Source organism: Chlorocebus sabaeus, chromosome 8, assembly GCF_047675955.1.
Source record: "Chlorocebus sabaeus isolate Y175 chromosome 8, mChlSab1.0.hap1, whole genome shotgun sequence".
Classification (NCBI taxonomy): domain Eukaryota; kingdom Metazoa; phylum Chordata; class Mammalia; order Primates; family Cercopithecidae; genus Chlorocebus; species Chlorocebus sabaeus.
This window is the reverse complement of record NC_132911.1, coordinates 70,235,837-70,254,194: the sequence shown is the minus strand read 5'-3', so window position 1 is coordinate 70,254,194 and position 18,358 is coordinate 70,235,837. Positions and strand designations below refer to the sequence as shown.

Here is an 18,358-nt window from a genome sequence, read left to right as displayed (position 1 = left end):
GGTCATCTATTTGCATAAATCAACACGAAGTAGGACTTCTGGGTTTGGGGGCTGAAAGAGGAGGGAGGAAATTTTGACTGGGATCTAGCTCAGAGAGAAGATGAGGGGAGTCTAGACTAGATGATGCCCACTGGTCCCCTGCCCTACCCAAGAATGTGTTTTTGAGCTCCTCTCGGGGAGAACTTAGGGACTGAAGAGATATTTGCATGAGCACTCTGTAAAGACTAAAGGGAACAACGATCTGCAACTCTGAAACTATTTCATAGGGAGAGGCAGCACCCAGGCCACGCTGGGCCAGCATTTTGCTACAAAGAAAGTAGCAACAGAGAACGTGGCAGAAAGTCAGGGGACACTGCTGCCTGCCCCTTCCCCTGCCCCTTCCTTCCTGCCCCTGCCCCTTCCTTCCCTCCTATCAGGCCTGATAGGAGAAGGGCTGGTCACAGAAGGCCCAGAGTCATTTCAGAAAACATTTGCAATACCAGCTAGGGATACTCAGAAATATTTGGGGTGTTTGGAAGCTCCAGAATCACAATGTAGGAAAGACTCAGTACCAGCAAGTGGGCAGCTGGGTGGTGGGGTGTCGGGGAACTTCAGGTTGCTTTGTATATACTTTAGCTGGGATTAAGAAAACATCATTGATTCAAATTTTAAAATGGGCATGGTGTGGACTAATGCTAATGGAGAAAATGGGGATGAAGGGTGGACACTAATCTCCCTGAGCCCTGGCACATCTTTGGGAGGATTTTGCAGGAAGTGGGGCCCTGTATTTGTACAGGTGAGGTCTAGCAGCACAGCAAAATGAATAAATGAATACCAGGAAGGCCACATTGATTCCCACAGCCAATGGGCCTGGGAACAACAGGGTTTTTACACTCAACAAAACATTATCCACTTAAATATCTCTGCACCACCATACCCTGAGCTCCTCAGGGGCTGGAATCCAATTTTCTATTAATCTTTGAAATACAAGTGACATAGCACAGGTCTATGTTCCATAAAAGTCTTAAGAACTGTCATATTGCATGAAAGGGAAGGAAAACAGAGAATTATTCTTTACTGAGCCCCTCCTATGCACCAGAAAGACAACTTTCATATGTCGTATCATTTAATCCTGTTATCAGTACTTGGGGGCATCAGAGAGGGACCCCCAAAAGCTTAGGAGTAAGATAAATAAAACTGTTTTCTGAGAGGTAAAATGGGAGATCAGTGCATGCTGGATCAGGAAAAAAGCTGTCTTATAAAATCATCTTAAAGAGATAAATGGCTCGTGGGCCTGCAAGACCTGATAGAACCTGATTAACTGCATAATCGTAACTGACAGTGTCAGGTTCTTCTTGTGTTGGTTATTCAGGAGGATGAGCAGACACAGACAGGCAGAGAAAAACAAATGTGGAGGCCAATGCTGGCCGGGCCATCCAAGCGCTATTGCAAGGAAGGCGGGAAGGGACTCAGGCCCCATTGGCCAGGCAGTTGCTCTTGAGAGAAGCCCATCCAGCAATTTCAGCCCTCTTTGTTAAACATTGGACTCATCTAACTCCATGCTGACAAGTCTCCTTCTGGCTACTATCTGGCATCCTACATAAATCTCCCTCAAGGAAGAGAATGCACTGGTCACATGGATTCAGTTCTTTTCACTGGTCTCAGGGACACTTCTATCTCCTGGTAAATGAATAAATTGGCATCTGATGATGATTTATCTTGCCCTGAGATTCACCCACAAGGAGGACATGAATTGGTCACATTGACACAAGTGATCTTCTTCCAAGGATAACTGTTTCCCTTCATAAAATGATAGACATCCAGAGTTTGTGCACCATCCGGAGAACGTGGCTGCAGGGAGTGCGGTCTTCAGCAAGGCCCTGCTCTCTGGCTGCCGCCAACTCAGCTGGTTGAGCTTCAAAGGCTGAGAACCGGACAGCCTTTCACTGTTTTGACCACGGTAAGTTCATGATGTGGTGATGAATGCTGTCATATGAAGTCTCTTAGAAAACAAGCAGCCTGTAGCCCCCGAGGGGCAGCAGGCATATACCTCTCTGCTGTGCAATCTCATTTTGTGGATGAGGGAATTGAGTCTCCCAGAAGTAAAGCAACTTGCCCAGGTTCACAGAGGTGAGTTTGGAATTTAGAGCTATCTGGTTCTAAAGCTCATGTTCTTACTAGAGTGTCATATTGAATAACACTTGACATGTCTAAGACAATTTACAATTTCCCCTAACTAGTATCTCATCTAATCCTTACAAGAACTCTGAATAGCGGTGACACTGAACCGAAGCAGCCTTGCACTGTGTCCAGCTACAGGTTGTGAGGGGGCCTGCAGCTCTGTCCAGGGTAAGGGTCCACATGGAGGTGCAGTGGGATCTAAGGGCTACTGCAGCAAGTGTTTTCCCTCTGCACAGCCACTGAGCCTGCACGTGGACTAAGACGGAGCTCCTAACGGAGCTAGTGAGGAAAGTAGAGTTAGCTGAAAGTAGAGGAATGTGTGGGTTATGCAAGAATTTCAGAACTTCTGCAGGGAGCCCAGTTTGTAAGCCACAGAAGGAAGAAGATTCCTGGCCTCTGGGTCAAAACCCCCTGAGGATCTCCAGGAAGCCTTGTGGCTCAGGGCTACAGGAAACACATGAGCCACAGCCCTGAGTGTTTCTAGTCTTGTTAAACTTACTCCTACCACCTATGAAAAACCACTCTCTCTCCTCTCCATTCCCAAACTCCTGGTTCTTATTTTCCCTGCTGACTGGGTGGTGACAGGAGAGGGACACATTAGGTTTGGCGTTGGGCAGCACTTTTACTGGGTACACCAGTGTTTGTGAGTGAAGCAGCCTAACGTTAGCATTCATGCTTTTCACAGAGGAAGACTCCGAGGTTTCTGGAGTTGAGGGTGCCTGAATCCTATCCAGTATATTTTCCAGTGTAAGGAAAGCAGCCCCGGGGAGCCTGCAAAGCCCTCTGGTGCCCTTTGAGGATGGCTTTCTCCAAGGCTGCTTCCTTCAAAATTATCCCAGGTGTGGAAAAAGAGAGATGGGTTCAAGCGGGGGCTGCTCCCAGCCCCTTCCAGAGAACAGTCCTGGAAACAGGCTGGAGCCTGTCTTTCCCTGCCCCAGGCCTTTGCTTCTCTACCCTCCCTTTTCTAGTAGGGAGAAAAAAAGGGCAGATTCCATTTCTCAAAGAGTTTCATACCTAGAAACTCATACCCGGGAAGACACAGTAGCTAGCTAATTCTTTGGTTTATGATGTTTTCTCCAACCATCACTTCATTTAGAAATCGAATCACATTATAATTTATTCCCGCTAAATGAAATCCAGTAGTCACCTTGTTTTACAATACGGATTGATCAATATTCAGAATGGGTAGTGTAGAGTGTATATTGTCTGTTTTGTCTTCTTTTGCCCTGTTCCCAAAGATTTCCTTTCAGACAGACAACATCTTTTAATGAAGAAACTTTTTTAAAAAGTCCATTTGCATTATGTTAAAATGCAAGCAAAAGATAGTTGGTCAATGTGGGAAGTAGTTGGCTGACTCCACAGACCGAAACACAAAGGAACCAAAAGATCATAAGGCTGCTTTATGCCTCAAGCAGCAACAACACACTACTTTTTCTGCCTCCTTGTTAAGTTAGAAACCAGATTCTTCATATATTATTGATTTCTATGATATTTAGTTTCAGATTCAATAGAGCAATACATTGAAACCTTTAATGGGTGTAAAGATGTTATGTCCTGAGAACGTAATAACATAAAAACTCTTCCTTAAGTAACCTTAAATAGTGGGCCCAAAACCTTTTTAAATTCCTTATATAAAATACAACTTTTAAAACTCTTTTTTTCTGTAACCTTTTGAATTATAATATTCTTATGCAAATTTTAAGTCTTTATTATTTATTCATAGTCCCTCATCTATCAGGCATCCAATGGGGAGAAAAATCTTGTCGAGCAAAGTCATTAAGTGATTTAATTTTGAACATCCAACACATGATACTTAATCTTCTGAACTTAAAATTACTTTCTAACTGCACGACAAAGCCATTAATATTACAAAAAGCATTGACCTCTTTAGAGTGACTACCAAACCAGGTACTGCTCACGTGCCTCTTGATAATGGATGTAATCGAAAGAAGGTACAGCCCCCCAATGACAATAGGCAATGACTCAAAATGAACAAAAATTTTAAAGATTCTAATTCCAGGGGTCCTAAGAGTGTGGTTCTAAATTTTTCATGTTGAAATGAAATCTTCATTTCGAAGCAAAAGAAGCTTCACCTATATCTATTATGTGAATTTGAAAAAATAGAAAAAGTCAAACTATGCCTTTCTTGGCAGAGTCCCTTCACAACTGAGAAAATGAATGTGGGCAGAGGAGATTAGATCATTAAGCACAGCAAACACTCTCTCCATGGCATTCTCTGGGGAAATCAACACGCTTTGCCGTTTTGTCATTACTTCTATGATTCCTTCGTAGAAATTCGTTTAGTGGAGCAAAATTCCCATAAGCCCAAATAATGTATCTTAAAGCTAAATGCACATCCAAAATGCAAATCTTATGTTTAAAAGTAATAATTCTCCCTAGAATGATTACTTATTTGCTATTTGAAAACAATGGTCTCAGCCAGGCATGGTGGCACACACCTGTAATCCTACTTCTTTGGGAGGCCAAGGCAGGTAGATCACCTGAGGTCGGGAGTTCCAGACCAGCCTGGCCAACATGGTGAAACCCTGTCTCTACTAAAAATACAAAAATTAGCCGTGGTAGCGGGTGCCTGCAATCCCAGCTACTCAGGGGGCTGAGGCAGGAGAATCACTTGAACCTGGGAGGTGGAGGTTGCAGTGATCCAAGGTGGTGCCACTGTACTCCGGCCTGGATGACAGAGAACCCATCTCAAAAAAATAAATAAATAAATAAAAATAAAAATAAAAAGGTTTTTTCATTGCCCTAGTCGTTATATAAATGGCAACCTGAAGATGTGGCAAGTCAGAATGTTACTAGTAAACCACAGTACCTGTTCCTGGAACCCGGAACCCCAATTCTGTATCCGCAAACAGGAACAACTTGCTGTTTTCAACTGGTCTGGAAATAATGTGCAAGGAAATAAAAGAAGGCAACAACAAAAGCTGCTGTTCCATACCTGTTCCACTGTTTCAAAGCAAACAGCTGCTCATTTCCATCCTTCCCCCTGTGCAGGGTTAAGCGGGTCAATAGAGTCAGGTTACTTTTCATTTGTTACTTTGCCAGCCAATTGGTTATCTCTCTGGAAAACACAACAAGAGAGAATGAAACATGCATGACCGTAAAGCTTGCAATTACAAGGCATCCACTGATACCAAAATATATGCCGCATCCCACTTTTGATCCTTTGTCAACTGGTGCTTGGTTCAACCAAACACCACTGAAGAACTGCCTCCAGTGTCTCCACCAGGACTCTCCATTAAGGAAATAAGCTCATCTCCTGACATGTGAAGTGGGTTCCTTCAAACTTCATTTTCTTTTTGGTCTACGGCTAGTACTGATCAGTTGATTTAAAATTACTGGAAAGACCATGCAATATTAATAAGTGGGAAACTTTAATTGCTCACTATTTATTAACCCAATATTTTCAAATCTGCATATTTAACCCTTGTCTAGTTAACAGGCATTGAGTCACAGTACTGACTCAGGTGGTTTTAAGAGTTAAGGCGTCTCACGCTAATGCCCATACTCTCACAGACATTAAAAATTCTCGTGAGACAACAATTCTTATGATTTCGAGTAAGATCCCACAGACTAAAAATGTGTTACGTGAGACAGGTTTTATTCCTGAATTTGGCACAGTGGGGTCCTGAAACCTGAAGGAGTAGTTTAAGTGTGCTGCTTACCAAGACAAGTAGCCCAGCTTCAGGCAATTTTGTGTGAATGATTTAGAGCACTCTCGCCTCTAGAGGGCATTGGTATTTTAGATACCTTTGGATTTCCAGCCAGAGTTTATGAAGCTGCCCATCATCACATAAGAAGAAGAAGGAAGAGGAGGAGGAGGAAGGAGGAGGGAGGAGGAGGAGGGAGGAGGGAGGAAGGAGGAAGGAGGAGGGAGGAGAAGAACAAGAAGAAGATAAAGAAGAAGGAAGAAAAAGAAGAAGGAAGAAGAAGAAGAAACACAAACAAATTTAGAACTAAATACCCAAGTTCCAGCATCACCTCAGTTTAAGGACAGTGTCCTTTGATGAAATAAAAGTAGTTGCTATATACATATGGTGAGCTTTGTATGTTTATCGCAGCACTATTCACAATAGCAAAGACTTGGAATCAACCCAAATGTCCATCAGTGACAGACTGGATTAAGAAAATGTGGCACATATACACCATGGAATACTATGCCGCCATAAAAAAGGATGAGTTCATGTCCTTTGTAGGGACATGGATGCAGCTGGAAACCATCATTCTCAGCAAACTATTACAAGAACAGAAAACCAAACACCGCATGTTCTCACTCATAGGTGGGAATTGAACAATGAGATCACTTGGACACAGGAAGGAGAACATCACACACCAGGGCCTATTGTGGGGAGGGGGGAGGGGGGAGGGATAGCATTAGGAGATATACCTAATGTAAATGACGAGTTAATGGGTGCAGCACACCAACGTGGTACATGTATACATATGTAACAAACCTGCACTTTGTGCACATGTACCCTAGAACTTAAAGTATAATAATAAATAAATAAATAAATAAATATGGTGAACTTATGGATAGCTTTTTAAAAATGTATGTTTTAGTTTATGTTTCAGATTTAGTCTAATAAGAAATACTTTTAGTAAGAGTCATTCTTTTTGCACAGTTAATCACACTCCTTAACCATTAATCTTTATTTTAAAGTATTACATAGAACATTAGTTTCAAAAAGTTAAATAACGCAGAACTCTTCAGCGAAGTGGAACTGTAGCTGAGTTTCAAAGAGAAAGTGCAGTATTCATTCAACAATTAGTCACCTATTGAATTCAAACACTGGACTAACTGCTAGAAATATACTGATAAACAAAAGTCAACACAGACCCTGGGTGTGTGAGTCAAAGAGTTACAGCCTTCCGAGAGAGGCAGTGAGCAATCAAATGGTCACCCAAAAAAGTGGAAAAGTAAGACTTTGGAGAGATACTACAAGAACATAAAATCAGTGAACACGGGAAGATTAGAGAAAGCTTCCCTGAACAAAAACATCTGGGCAGAGATCTGAAAAGAACTAGATAAAGGAGTTGCTGATAGTAGCAAATATATTCCAAGCAGGTGGAAGAGCATGTTCAAAGGTCCTATGTGCTTAAGTCGGAGAAATTAAAAGGACATACTGACGCGTACTGTCATACAATGGACGTCATTACATGCCTGTAAGCATATGGCTTCCGATATCAAAAGATACGTCCAGAGATCAATGGGATCATATTCCACATAACCAGGTGAGACTTTCTAGAAGTGGTGAGTTTCAAATGATGTTTGCAAAAGGAAATAACTCATGGTAAGCACATTAAACAATTCTGTGATTCAAAATGCACTAATGTATTGTAAAAGCATTGCCAAGTGGATCATTTATATTTTGAAAAAGAGAACTTAGTAGATCTTCCAAGACTGAACCAAAGAATCCTATCTCTGAGGTGGGAAACTGAAGATAGAACCATGATGGGGAGGAGGGTTTTACATGCTAATCTTCCTTGTTTTCTCTATTTGTGGGGTCTTCACCATTCCTTTAGGGGCTTCTAGGGAACTTTTATACACCTCTTTCAATTGCCACATATGGTTAGGGTTATTTTAAGAAATGACTGGTGCACCACCACAGAATCTGCAGCAGGTAGCAGCTGAATTATTTGAATATTCCACCCGAACTATCTAACACATAAGCATTAGGGTTACATAGTCTTTCTTTTAAATTTCATATCTCAGCAAGCTCAAACACCACTTGTTTTGAACATGTGATGTGCAAGGACATGATGAACAAACACATTATTATTACTAATATTGTTATTATTTTTACTACCTCTCTACATCATTTGTGTTATTAGTATTACAATATATGAAACTCAAGCCATCACTTTGTAAATTTCAAAGAGAGAAATCATCTGGTCAAGATTCATTGCATTAACTTACTTGGGAAAGGGAAGAAAACAGGTGGTTGCTCTGATTGCATAAAATGAAAAAGCTGTCACTACTACTTCAGTATCTAAGATGTCGCTACTGAACAATTCTGGCAATTCTTCTGTAAAATCAAGTGCCTATATGTTTCTTCAGAAGAACAAACTGGTTAATTCCTATTACGTTTTATCATTTTACAAAGTTAAAAAAAGTCCCTTTTAAAGAGAAGTTACAAAGGGGAGAGAATTTTAATGTGCTGAAATCTATAAACATGTATAAAACATAGAAATACAGAAGGCGAAGCAGAGAGACCTAGATTATAACTCTCTCTAGAAGCACTTGGAAAGATTTTAATAATTCTGACGCCTGGGGCCCACCTAGACTATCCCAAAGCAAAAATCTGGCTCAGTGGTGCTGGGCTTGTGTACGTTTTAAGGCTCATGGGGTGGTTCTAAAGAGCTATGCCTGGGTTGAGAGCCCTGTTTACCCCGTGTCAGAGAGATCTGACTGGCGACAGCTCTCCAGTCAAGCAATGTGGAAAACACCTGCTGACCAGCAGCTCTCTGGAGGAATTTCCCACTGCCTGGGTTTCCCAATAAAACATTTACTGAAGATAATGGCATCCTTGTGAAAAAACACAAAATAAAATTCAGTTTGACTCAAGAAGGAGTATCCAAAAACATTCTTATTTCTTAAACATTGGGCAAGTCGCCTTTTTTTTTTTTGAGTTTCACTCTGTTGCCAGGCTGGAGTGCAGTTCAGTGGCACGATCTTGGCTCACTGCAACCTCTGCCTCCCGGGTTCAAGCGATTCTCCTGCCTCAGCCTCCCAAGTAGCTGGGACTATAGGCACGTGCCCCTACTCCCGGCTAATTTTTTGTATTTTAGTAGAGACGGGGTTTCACCATGTTAGCCAGGATGGTCTCGATCTCCTGACCTCATGATCTGCCTGCCTCGGCCCCCCAAACACAGGTGTGAGCCACCGTGTGTGGCCACAAGTCACTTTCTTGAAGCCTATGTCTCCCCTGAAAATCATCATAAAATATAAACCCATTTTACTTTTTATCTCCCAGAACTTTTATCAAATGTCTATTATGACTTGCCAAGAATTATACTAAGAACTTTTATATACATAGATTATTTTCTAGGGTTGAAGTTTGGGAAAGTTTTAAGAAGGTACTCTCTCCCTGCCTCCCAAAATGGGAACACAGTACATTGGAAGAGCTTTAAGAATTTGAATGTGTAATCCTGATAGATTTCATTCCAAATTTAAAATGCATCAGTGGATGGAATGAGTTATACAACAAATGGAAATTGCTCCCCCGTATCACAGTGCAAGGCACTATACTGGGTATTTTGGGAGACTAAGAGGTGGTGATGATGATGATGATGATGATGTTGTTAGTGATAGTAGCTAACACTAACTAGATTATCTCATTGAAGCCCTAAAAAGTATAAAGTGGACTGGGCGCAGTGGGTCACGCCTGTAATCCCAGCACTTTGGGAGGCCAAAGCTGGTGGATCACCTGAGGTCGGGAGTTTGAGACCAGCCTGGCCAACATGATGAAACCCCATCTCTACTAAAAATACAAAAAATTAGCCAGGCATGGTGGTGTGCACCTATAATCCCACCTACTCAGGAGACTGAGGCAGGAGAATCGCTTGAACCCAGGAGGCAGAGGTTGCAGTGAGCCAAAATCGCACCACTGCACTCCAGCCTGGGCAACAAGAGCGAAATTCCATCTCAAAAAAAAAAAAAAAAAAGAAGTATGAAGTGGGTGTTTTTATGCACTCATTTTCTAGAGGAGGAATTTAAGATTGAGGAGGTTGAGTGAATTGCCCAAGGTGACCAGCCGGTAAACAGTGGACTCTGGCTTTGAAATCAGGCTGGTTGATTCCATAGCTTAAGCTGTCACCCATTACAGAGCTTTGCTTCAGGAGCTTGTAATTCCAGGGGACTGCTGCCTACTATATTCCCTTGCTTATCAGTCTATGACTGTGCCAAGTGGTGCATGTTTTAAAGCTCAAGAAAAACACTGGGGTAATGGACTTAAACAAGGAACTACCAAGCGTGTTCACTAATAAAATCCAATTCACAGTTCTAGTGTCAAGGTTAAGAACTTACTTCCTTTGGTTAAGTAAACTTTTGGTTAAGTAAAGCTCAGAACCTGAGAACTGTGCTACAAAAAATATTGACTGAGTCTTGGTCCCTGCTAGGCAACATAATATGTATTTCACATGTGTGAAATTTAAACACCTTGTTGCTTACTTACAGTAAGCAATTGCTGTAATAAACCAACGAGGCTTCGAGTCAAACAGATGTATTTGTTTGACAAAACGTAAATAGAACTTTGATCCCTGATTTTGCCAGTAGTTATTTTCTGTTTTCATTAGCCTAAGATGTCTCTAGTGTTAGCTTAAAAAAAGGTAGAAAACAAAAACAAGGACGGTATTCCCTGCTCAGGACAAAAGTCCTTTTTAGTGGGGTTTCTAATATGGAAGTTGCTCTGCAAATTGTTGTCTGAATGTGGCTAAGCAACCACAAAGCCATGAGTACCCAGAACCCAAAATACTTTCCAATTCTATTTGTTTGGTGATGGTAACAGCATGGGCCTGAAGATATATCTTTATCTTAACTCTAAATAAACCTCTTTCACTCAGCCCAAGTAACAGACACATATTTGAAAGAGAACGAAGTGCTAAAGATTCCCTCCTGAGATTAATGACACCACTTACGTCACACTGGATCAATTCCTAAGTGCTTTCACAGGTCGTATCGTATCCATTATTTGGCACTATTAACAGGTGCCCATTTTAAGAAAGGTAACCTGTTAGGTGTGATTGTGTGACTTCTGCCAAGCATGAGCAACAGTCATGAGGGTCACAAATCTGGAACTGGAATCCAGGTGGTCTGCTATCAAATTATGTCCTTCTTGATCCCAGTTAAATAAAAATACTGAATGGAGCAAGCAAATTGTAAATGACAAAGGGAACCCCCTCATGGCCAGGTAGCCCCCACAGTGGTCACTGGTCTTGGAAGCAGGGCAGTCCCTCTGCCCGCCTTCTGGGCCCACTGCACCAAGCAGATCATGGCCTTGCATGAGTTCCCATTATCCACAGTGGATCTTCTCGGTGGAATGTTTCAACTTGCTCGTGGAGGTCACAGCCATGCTCTCATACTCTCTTTTATAGATATACATTCTCCCCTCATTTTGCTGAAGTTTTCTCTTTCATACAAAAAGCCAAGGCTCACTAAATTGCCATCAACTCATTAGTAGAGCTTCTGGTCTGCAAAGCCATCTGCTTTCCTGCAGAGCGAGTGCTCCTTTGCTATTTACAACATGCTGTTGCTAAGAACAGTCTTGCTCTCTGCTGAGTGTCATCAGAAGGTGCCCATAACCGTATGGCTAACATTGAGTGGCCTGTCCCAGAGGTGAGAATGGAAAAGCCCCTGTCTGAATGAGTTGTGTCATCTGCCACAGATTCTTCCACAAGCACACACACCCCCTTGGGGCCCAGACACTCGTGATTAGACAGGCGATGGTGCTGGTAGCATCTGCCTCTGCTGCCCACCTCTGGCAAGGCACCTCTCCCACGTGGTCTCTCCTCCCAGGCCTCAGGTCACCCTGGAGGTCAGCCCAGCCACCCCTTCACAGGGCCCCCAGTACCCACGAAGCCTCCCATGCCCTCAGTAGCTCTGCTCCTGCTCCTTCCAGAGCCTTTTAGGAGCCTTTAGAAAATTTTCTACATTTCTCCAGAACCATAAATGCTCTGCTGTCAGTGGGAAGCTACCAGAGGGCAGCTGTCAGTGGGAAGCTATCAGCGGGAAACTGTTCAAGACCCCAGACACACACCGGTGAACTGGCCCCTGTTGCCGAAGCCCCACCCCTGTTGAGGCAACAACAGTGCAACCTCAGCCATGCCTCGACCTTCCCTGGGGAATCCTCCATTCTCCCAGGGCCAGGTCTCACCTCCAGATGCGAATTGAAACAACTCACAGAACAAGTTTAAAAGGATGAGCCCAGGAAGTAATGAGCTGGGTCCCTGCAAGAGGCAGCTCTGACCTGGGACACAGTCGTAGCCCTGCTGCAGAACAGACCAGAGCTGGACAATCTCACGACTAGGTGGGAGAGCAGGCAAGGAGTGCTGCCCCACAGGTCCCCCTGCCCCAGACCCTGGGCGTGAACATCCAGCAAGTGGCCCCAAAAGCCTCCTCTGCAACTTTCTTAGAAGTCCGAGCAAAATATTCAAATGAATCCATGTTCAATTCAGCACTTCTTAGTTCTTAAACTTAAAAAGAAAAAAAAGAGTTGGGTGCCAGGATTGCAGTCCTAAAGCAAGACCGACCCACCATTCAGTATGACTGTGGTGCCCTCTGGTGTTCATAAAGAAAGAAACTGTGAACAGGAGTTACAATTTCAAAATGTGTCTCACCCCAAATCACCCTTGATTTTCCATGTGCCTGATGCCTGTCTCCCAGCCACCTAAGATGACGAGAACTGCCTAGAAAAACACTCCTGGAAACATCCAGGTGGGGCAGGTCATGTCTGGGGAGGACGCTGCCCTCTTGGTGCATTCTTCTGAAACTAGAGTTTTGCAATAGCGTCCCACAGCTCATCTGTTGCTACAAAAATCTGGGGTTTCTGTCTGAAGGGAGAAATATTGGAGCAACTGTGGAAATTCTGAGATCTCCACTCCATCCACTCTTCAGCTATGTCAAGACGAAAGGCCCCTGAGAGATCCAGGTAGCAAATGACAACAAAAACCCAGGAACCAACCAGAGACAATCAGCCAGTTCACCAGCAGTGAATAAGTGCTGCTGGAGGCTGCTGGGGGCTGCTGGGGGCATGCCAAGGCTAAGAGATGTCCTTCACCTCTCAGAACAACAATACCTGGCACCTCGTGGGAAGGACCAGATCATGGTAAAGAAAACACGTGCTGGAAGAGGGAAGGTCCCCTAGGAACAGAGACAGGGAAAGGCAAAAGCCGACTTTCCCTTTGCTGTTCATGTGGAAGAACTTCCATGCCCTCCTGCCCAAACGTGAGGCTGTGACAGGGTTGTCAGTTTCCCCGCGCTGCCATAAATGGCACAAACCGCGTGGCTTTAAACAAGAGGAATGTCTTCTCTTACAGGTGTGGAGGCCAGAAGTCTGAAGTCAAGGTGTCTGCAGGGTTGGTTGTTTCTGGAGCTCCGAGGGGAGTCGGTTCCATGTCTTTCTCTTGGCCTCTTGTGCCGCCAGCAATCGTTGGTGTGTGTCACCGTTGTGTGCCTCCAATGTCACATGCTGTTCTGCCCTGGGTCTGCGTCTTCACATGGTTTTCCCCACTCTGTTTGTATCTATCTGTATCTCTTCTTGTTTTCTAAGGAGGACTCCAGTCACATCGGATTAAGGGCCCACCCTACTCCAGTAAGGCCTCATCTTAACTTAGATCTTAATTATATCTTCAAAGACCCTGCTTTGAAATAAGACCACATCCACAGGTACCAGAGATTAGGACATGTCTCTTTTAGAGGCACAACACATTCAATCCACAACAGGATTGTAAAATTGCGCAGATTTGGAGATTTTATTTAGGCCTAGGCAGTGGTGCTGGGAAATATTTGATAAACTAGATTTGCAGGGTTGGGGGGGGCATTAGTGGAGGGAAGCCCTGGTTTGTAATGTTTGCTGATTTCGCTTCCAGGCCTATTTCAAGCTATCAACATAACACCTGGCTTGCAAAACTCCTGAAAATTCAGCAATGCGTGGCTCTCTTTCATTGGTACTAACCATGCCCTTGGGCCTATTTTATGAAAAATGTCAATAGCTAAAAGGAGTTATTTATTACAGTTTTTTAATGCATATTTTGTATTATTGAGGATAAGATGTCCCAACAACTTTTGATTATCTACATGTAAAATGACCAATCTGTATGTAATTCATATCCAATTTCAAATCTGGGCATGCATCCAGGTAGATCTGTTTTCTGGGTCTCCATAACCCTAAAACAGCATCAGCCTTCTCCTCCCAGCCCCTCCAGACACCTGCCCCCACCTCTGATGTCCTCACCACTCACAGATTTCCCATCTCCCTAGGTGTGACAACTCCACCACATTCTTTGAGGTGACCCTGGCACTCAGCTTCTACTCTTTCTATCCCAACCTTGTCATTTGGCCTGGGGCCCTTCAGCACCACCGTGGCCCTCCCAGCCAGCAACCCCTCTCTTGTCAGATCTTGGATGCCCTTCACCTCTCAAATCTGAAACTCCAGCCTTGCCTCTCTGCCCACCACTGCCACCTTGCCAACAACTCCCTTATGCACGTGATGCTTACATCTCGCTGATACCTCCGAGCTCCCCAAACCTATCTGCTGGGTCCCTTTCTTCAGCCCCTTCCCTGTTCAGTGAAATCTCTGGGATCACCATTGTAACTGCTGCCTTGTCAATATGCGTAACTATCCACCACCCCAGCCAACACTGGACCGCATGTCCATCTGCTGGTGGCGTGAATGCTGGAGCTGCAGATCCAGGGTCTCCAGTGCTAGGGGTCTGCAACCCTACCCAGCACCCTCTGTGTGTCCCAGTAAGACCTTTACCATTCTCCACCACTCTTCAGCATTCCCATCTCACTTCCAGCAAAAGACATTCCCACCTACATCACACACACACACACACAAATAGAATACTCCCCTGTTAACAAAGTGTGTTCACATAGGGTCATTTGACCCACACACCTGGGACAGGCAGGCACGGCAAGTGTTATTATTCCCACTTTATAAATCAAGAAACTGAGGCTCAGAGGGGTTTCATGTACACATCAGACAGTTATTAACAGAGCGAGGGCAGGAACATGGGTCTCCCAATTCTGAGCATCCCAGGTCAAGCGGTGCGGTGATTTTACCAGTGAGACCTTGGTATCCAGAACGAGCTCCCACATCTCTGGACACCATCCAAATTCTCTATCCACCTCTAGGGTGTGCTGCCTTCTCAGCTATGATTCAATTGCTCTCAAGGCACCTAAAGTTTATTTACCCTTCATGCTACCAAAAAAAAAAAAAAAAAAAGCAGAATGATCTTGAAAGCAAGAAGCAGTTTTTTTTTCCTTTCCTCTGAGAGTTGTTACCACCGATTGTGTTTCCTTGTGGAAGTGTTTGGCTGGTAGAGGATTCTCAGAGTCCTCGGCTGAAACAAGACAGTTCACCCTCTGCTCCTGTGGTCTGCTTCAGAGCTCGGGAGCTGACCAAAGGGTCTGATCAGGAAACATCTTCCCATGGAAGCCAAATGCGTGTCTGGAGACCCATCAAGGTATCATAGAGAAGAATCCGCTGGGTGGATCCAATGCTGTGGGCTTACATGGATGAGATGATTTTCTGTAAACACATAATACGAGCCAAAGCCACTTCCTCTGGGAATGGGAGTCCTAAGTTTGTCATATTCTAGTCAATTAGGAATCTCAGCTCTTTCCCGGGCCTTCCAGCAAAGCATGCACACCAGAGGGAATCTGCTTCTGTTAATATAAAAGTACTTCCCTATCCCAGTTCCTCTTCCAGTACCTTTGTTTGTGTTGCACCCACATGGCTGTACATGGAGGCAAATATGCAAAACAGGTGCCGACCTCCCGTGTGGCCCTGGGCCAGCCTGCGTGCCTTCCCGCAAGGCCACCTCCAGGATGTCTTGTTCTTTGACCTGCCTGCACTGGGTCAGTCCAGGGGGCTGACCCCATCCCATCCCGTAAGAACTGATGTCTGTGGGATACACCAGAAGCACCGGACTGGGACACGGATGGCTTGGCTTCTAACTGTGTGACCTTGGGGAAGGCCCATGCCCTCCTGAGTCTCTGATTCCTCCTCTGCAAAATAAGAGTTTTGCTATGGGCGAAGCTAACTGAGCAATGCCATGAGGACTGCTTATGTTGTCACGATGAAGGGGACTCCGTAGAGCAGAGAGTGCTGCAGGAAGTTGAGGACAAAGGAGCTCCTTTTATACAAGATTTATTTAGGGGCTCATAGTTATGTTTAGAACTGAACAATGTTTTTGCCAAGCTCTAGTGGAAATGGAAAATGAGGAACAGCAATGTATCAGGCAATGAGGAGCAAATAAAATGAAGGGAAAGCCCAGGCCTGCTCATGGGTGAATCAGCAGGCAGCACACACCTGCGGAGCCATTGATTCATGCATATTTTAAGCAGTTTTTATGGACAGATTTTGAGGAGCGATGGAACAGGATTGGACTGGTCCATGGGGCCATTTAAGGCAACCTAGAGTACTCTTGGTGGCTCTGAGGACAACAGTTTAAAAGGATGCCTCCTAGTCCTTGCCCATGGCTGCCTCATGGGGAAGCTGTCACTGTCTCCCTCCCAAACAGGGTGGGGTGGTGGGAAGAACACAGAAATGTTGTTAACATTAAATAATAATATCCACACAAAAGACGAGCACATAGCTTTCAACAAATGCTAGCAACTATTTGCGCTCTATGGGTCATCTCAAAGGCCAAGGAAAGGGGAGCCTTCTCCAGGCTCCCAGCTGCACTCAGGTCCCACATGTTCAGGCGTGCCTGCCCCACTGCTGCCCTGAGTTTTGGCCAGTGGCCAATGCCTTCAGCTCTCCTCCATCCTAAGGAGGGAGCCCCAGGGCCTGTGGGAAGCACAGCACCAGTGCTGGGAGGCAGTGGTCATACTGGTTCAGAGTACCCAGCTGAGTCTTGTGTTGAAATCTTGGTCCTGCCATTTACTGGCTGTGCTGCCTTAGACAAGTGTTACTTCAATTCCCTGAGGCTCAGTTCTTCATTTCTAAAGTGTGCAAACATTTGTTAAATAAACAGCTGTGGAGTAAATGGGAATAAGGCCACTTTCCACATGGGAGGTCTTTGTGGCAATTAAATGAGGTAATTACTAGGCCAACTGATGACATAGTAGGTACAATGATTAATTTTATGTGTCTACTTGACTAGGCTGCAGGGTGCCCAGATATTTGGTCAAACATGATTCTGGGTGTGTCTGCATGCGTGTTTTGGGTGAGACGAACATTTGAATCATTTGAATGATTCATTTGAATCATTCAATCATTTGAATCAGTTGACTGAGTAAAGCAGGTTGCTGCTGCCCACCCCACCCTCATCCAATCAGTTGAAGGCCTGAATGGAACAAAAAGACTGACCCTCCTGCCTCACTGCTTTGAGCTGGGACATTGGGTTTTTTTTCTACCTCCAAACTCAAACTGAAACATTGGCTCTTCCTGGGTCTCAGGCATGCTGAATGCAGATCCTGGGACTTGTCAGCCTCCATAACCATATGGGCCAACTCCTTATTTTATATATGTATATATATGAAATACATACATTACACACATATGTCCATCTCTCCTATTGGTGCTGTTTCTCTGAAGAATCATGACTAGTACAATAGGTGCTTAAGAAAAAAAAAATAGGTTGCTTTTAATGATTGCTATTTCTGTTATCTCAAAACTAAGCAAGAAATGACATCTAAATGTAAAGCTGACTAAAATTATGTTAAGGGATAGGAGGAATGCCAATAATGACCTAAATAGCACTTATTATTTGTCTGCTATTCAGATAGTATCTTTCATCTTCTAAAATGAGCATTTATAATAACATATGTGTGTATCAATTGTGGCAATATCATTACCTTAAAATCTGGGAAACACATTTTTATTTTTTTATTTTTTATTTTTTATTTTTTTTGAGACAGAGACTCGCTCTGTCGCCCGGGCTGGAGTGCAGTGGCCGGATCTCAGCTCACTGCAAGCTCCGCCTCCCGGGTTTACGCTGCCTCAGCCTCCGGAGTAGCTGGGACTACAGGTGCCCGCCTAGTTTTTTGTATTTTTTTAGTGGAGATGGGGTTTCACCGTGTTAGCCAGGATGGTCTCGATCTCCTGACCTCGTGATCCGCCTGTCTCGGCCTCCCAAAGTGCTGGGATTACAGGCTTGAGGCACCGCGCCCGGCCACATTTTTAAATATATATTGATAACTACCTCCTTCTAGTTGTATAGTTCTTTAAAATTAAAGAATTATATTAATTGGACTATGATTTTACCATTCCCTAGTTATGATGATATCACTGATATGCAAACCTGACGGTCTGCTAACGAGCGTGAAGAAAGTGCTCACTGATTGCTTCTGCAACTTATAGAGGTAGTGAGGGGCTCTCACAAACATGCGCCCAGGAGAAAGCCATCACTACGAGATTCCAGACACAAAGGAGGACCGTGAGCAGCCTCAAGATGTGAATAAGGAAAGACTCACGCCTGTAATTTCAGCACTTTGGGAGGATGAGGCAGGCAG

The 18,358-nt window shown here is 44.1% G+C and overlaps 1 protein-coding gene across 1 annotated transcript in view; it reads right to left on the bottom strand.

Annotated features, from left to right (window-relative positions):
* The window catches only part of DNAJC5B (DnaJ heat shock protein family (Hsp40) member C5 beta), a 61,929-nt gene extending 56,699 nt beyond the window's left edge, over nucleotides 1–5,230 (bottom strand). The window contains exon 1 of the mRNA XM_073018653.1: nucleotides 4,991–5,230. The gene's annotated coding sequence lies outside the window, so the exon portion shown is untranslated. The remainder of the gene's footprint in view (nucleotides 1–4,990) is intronic.
* Between the last annotated feature and the right edge of the window lie 13,128 nt (nucleotides 5,231–18,358).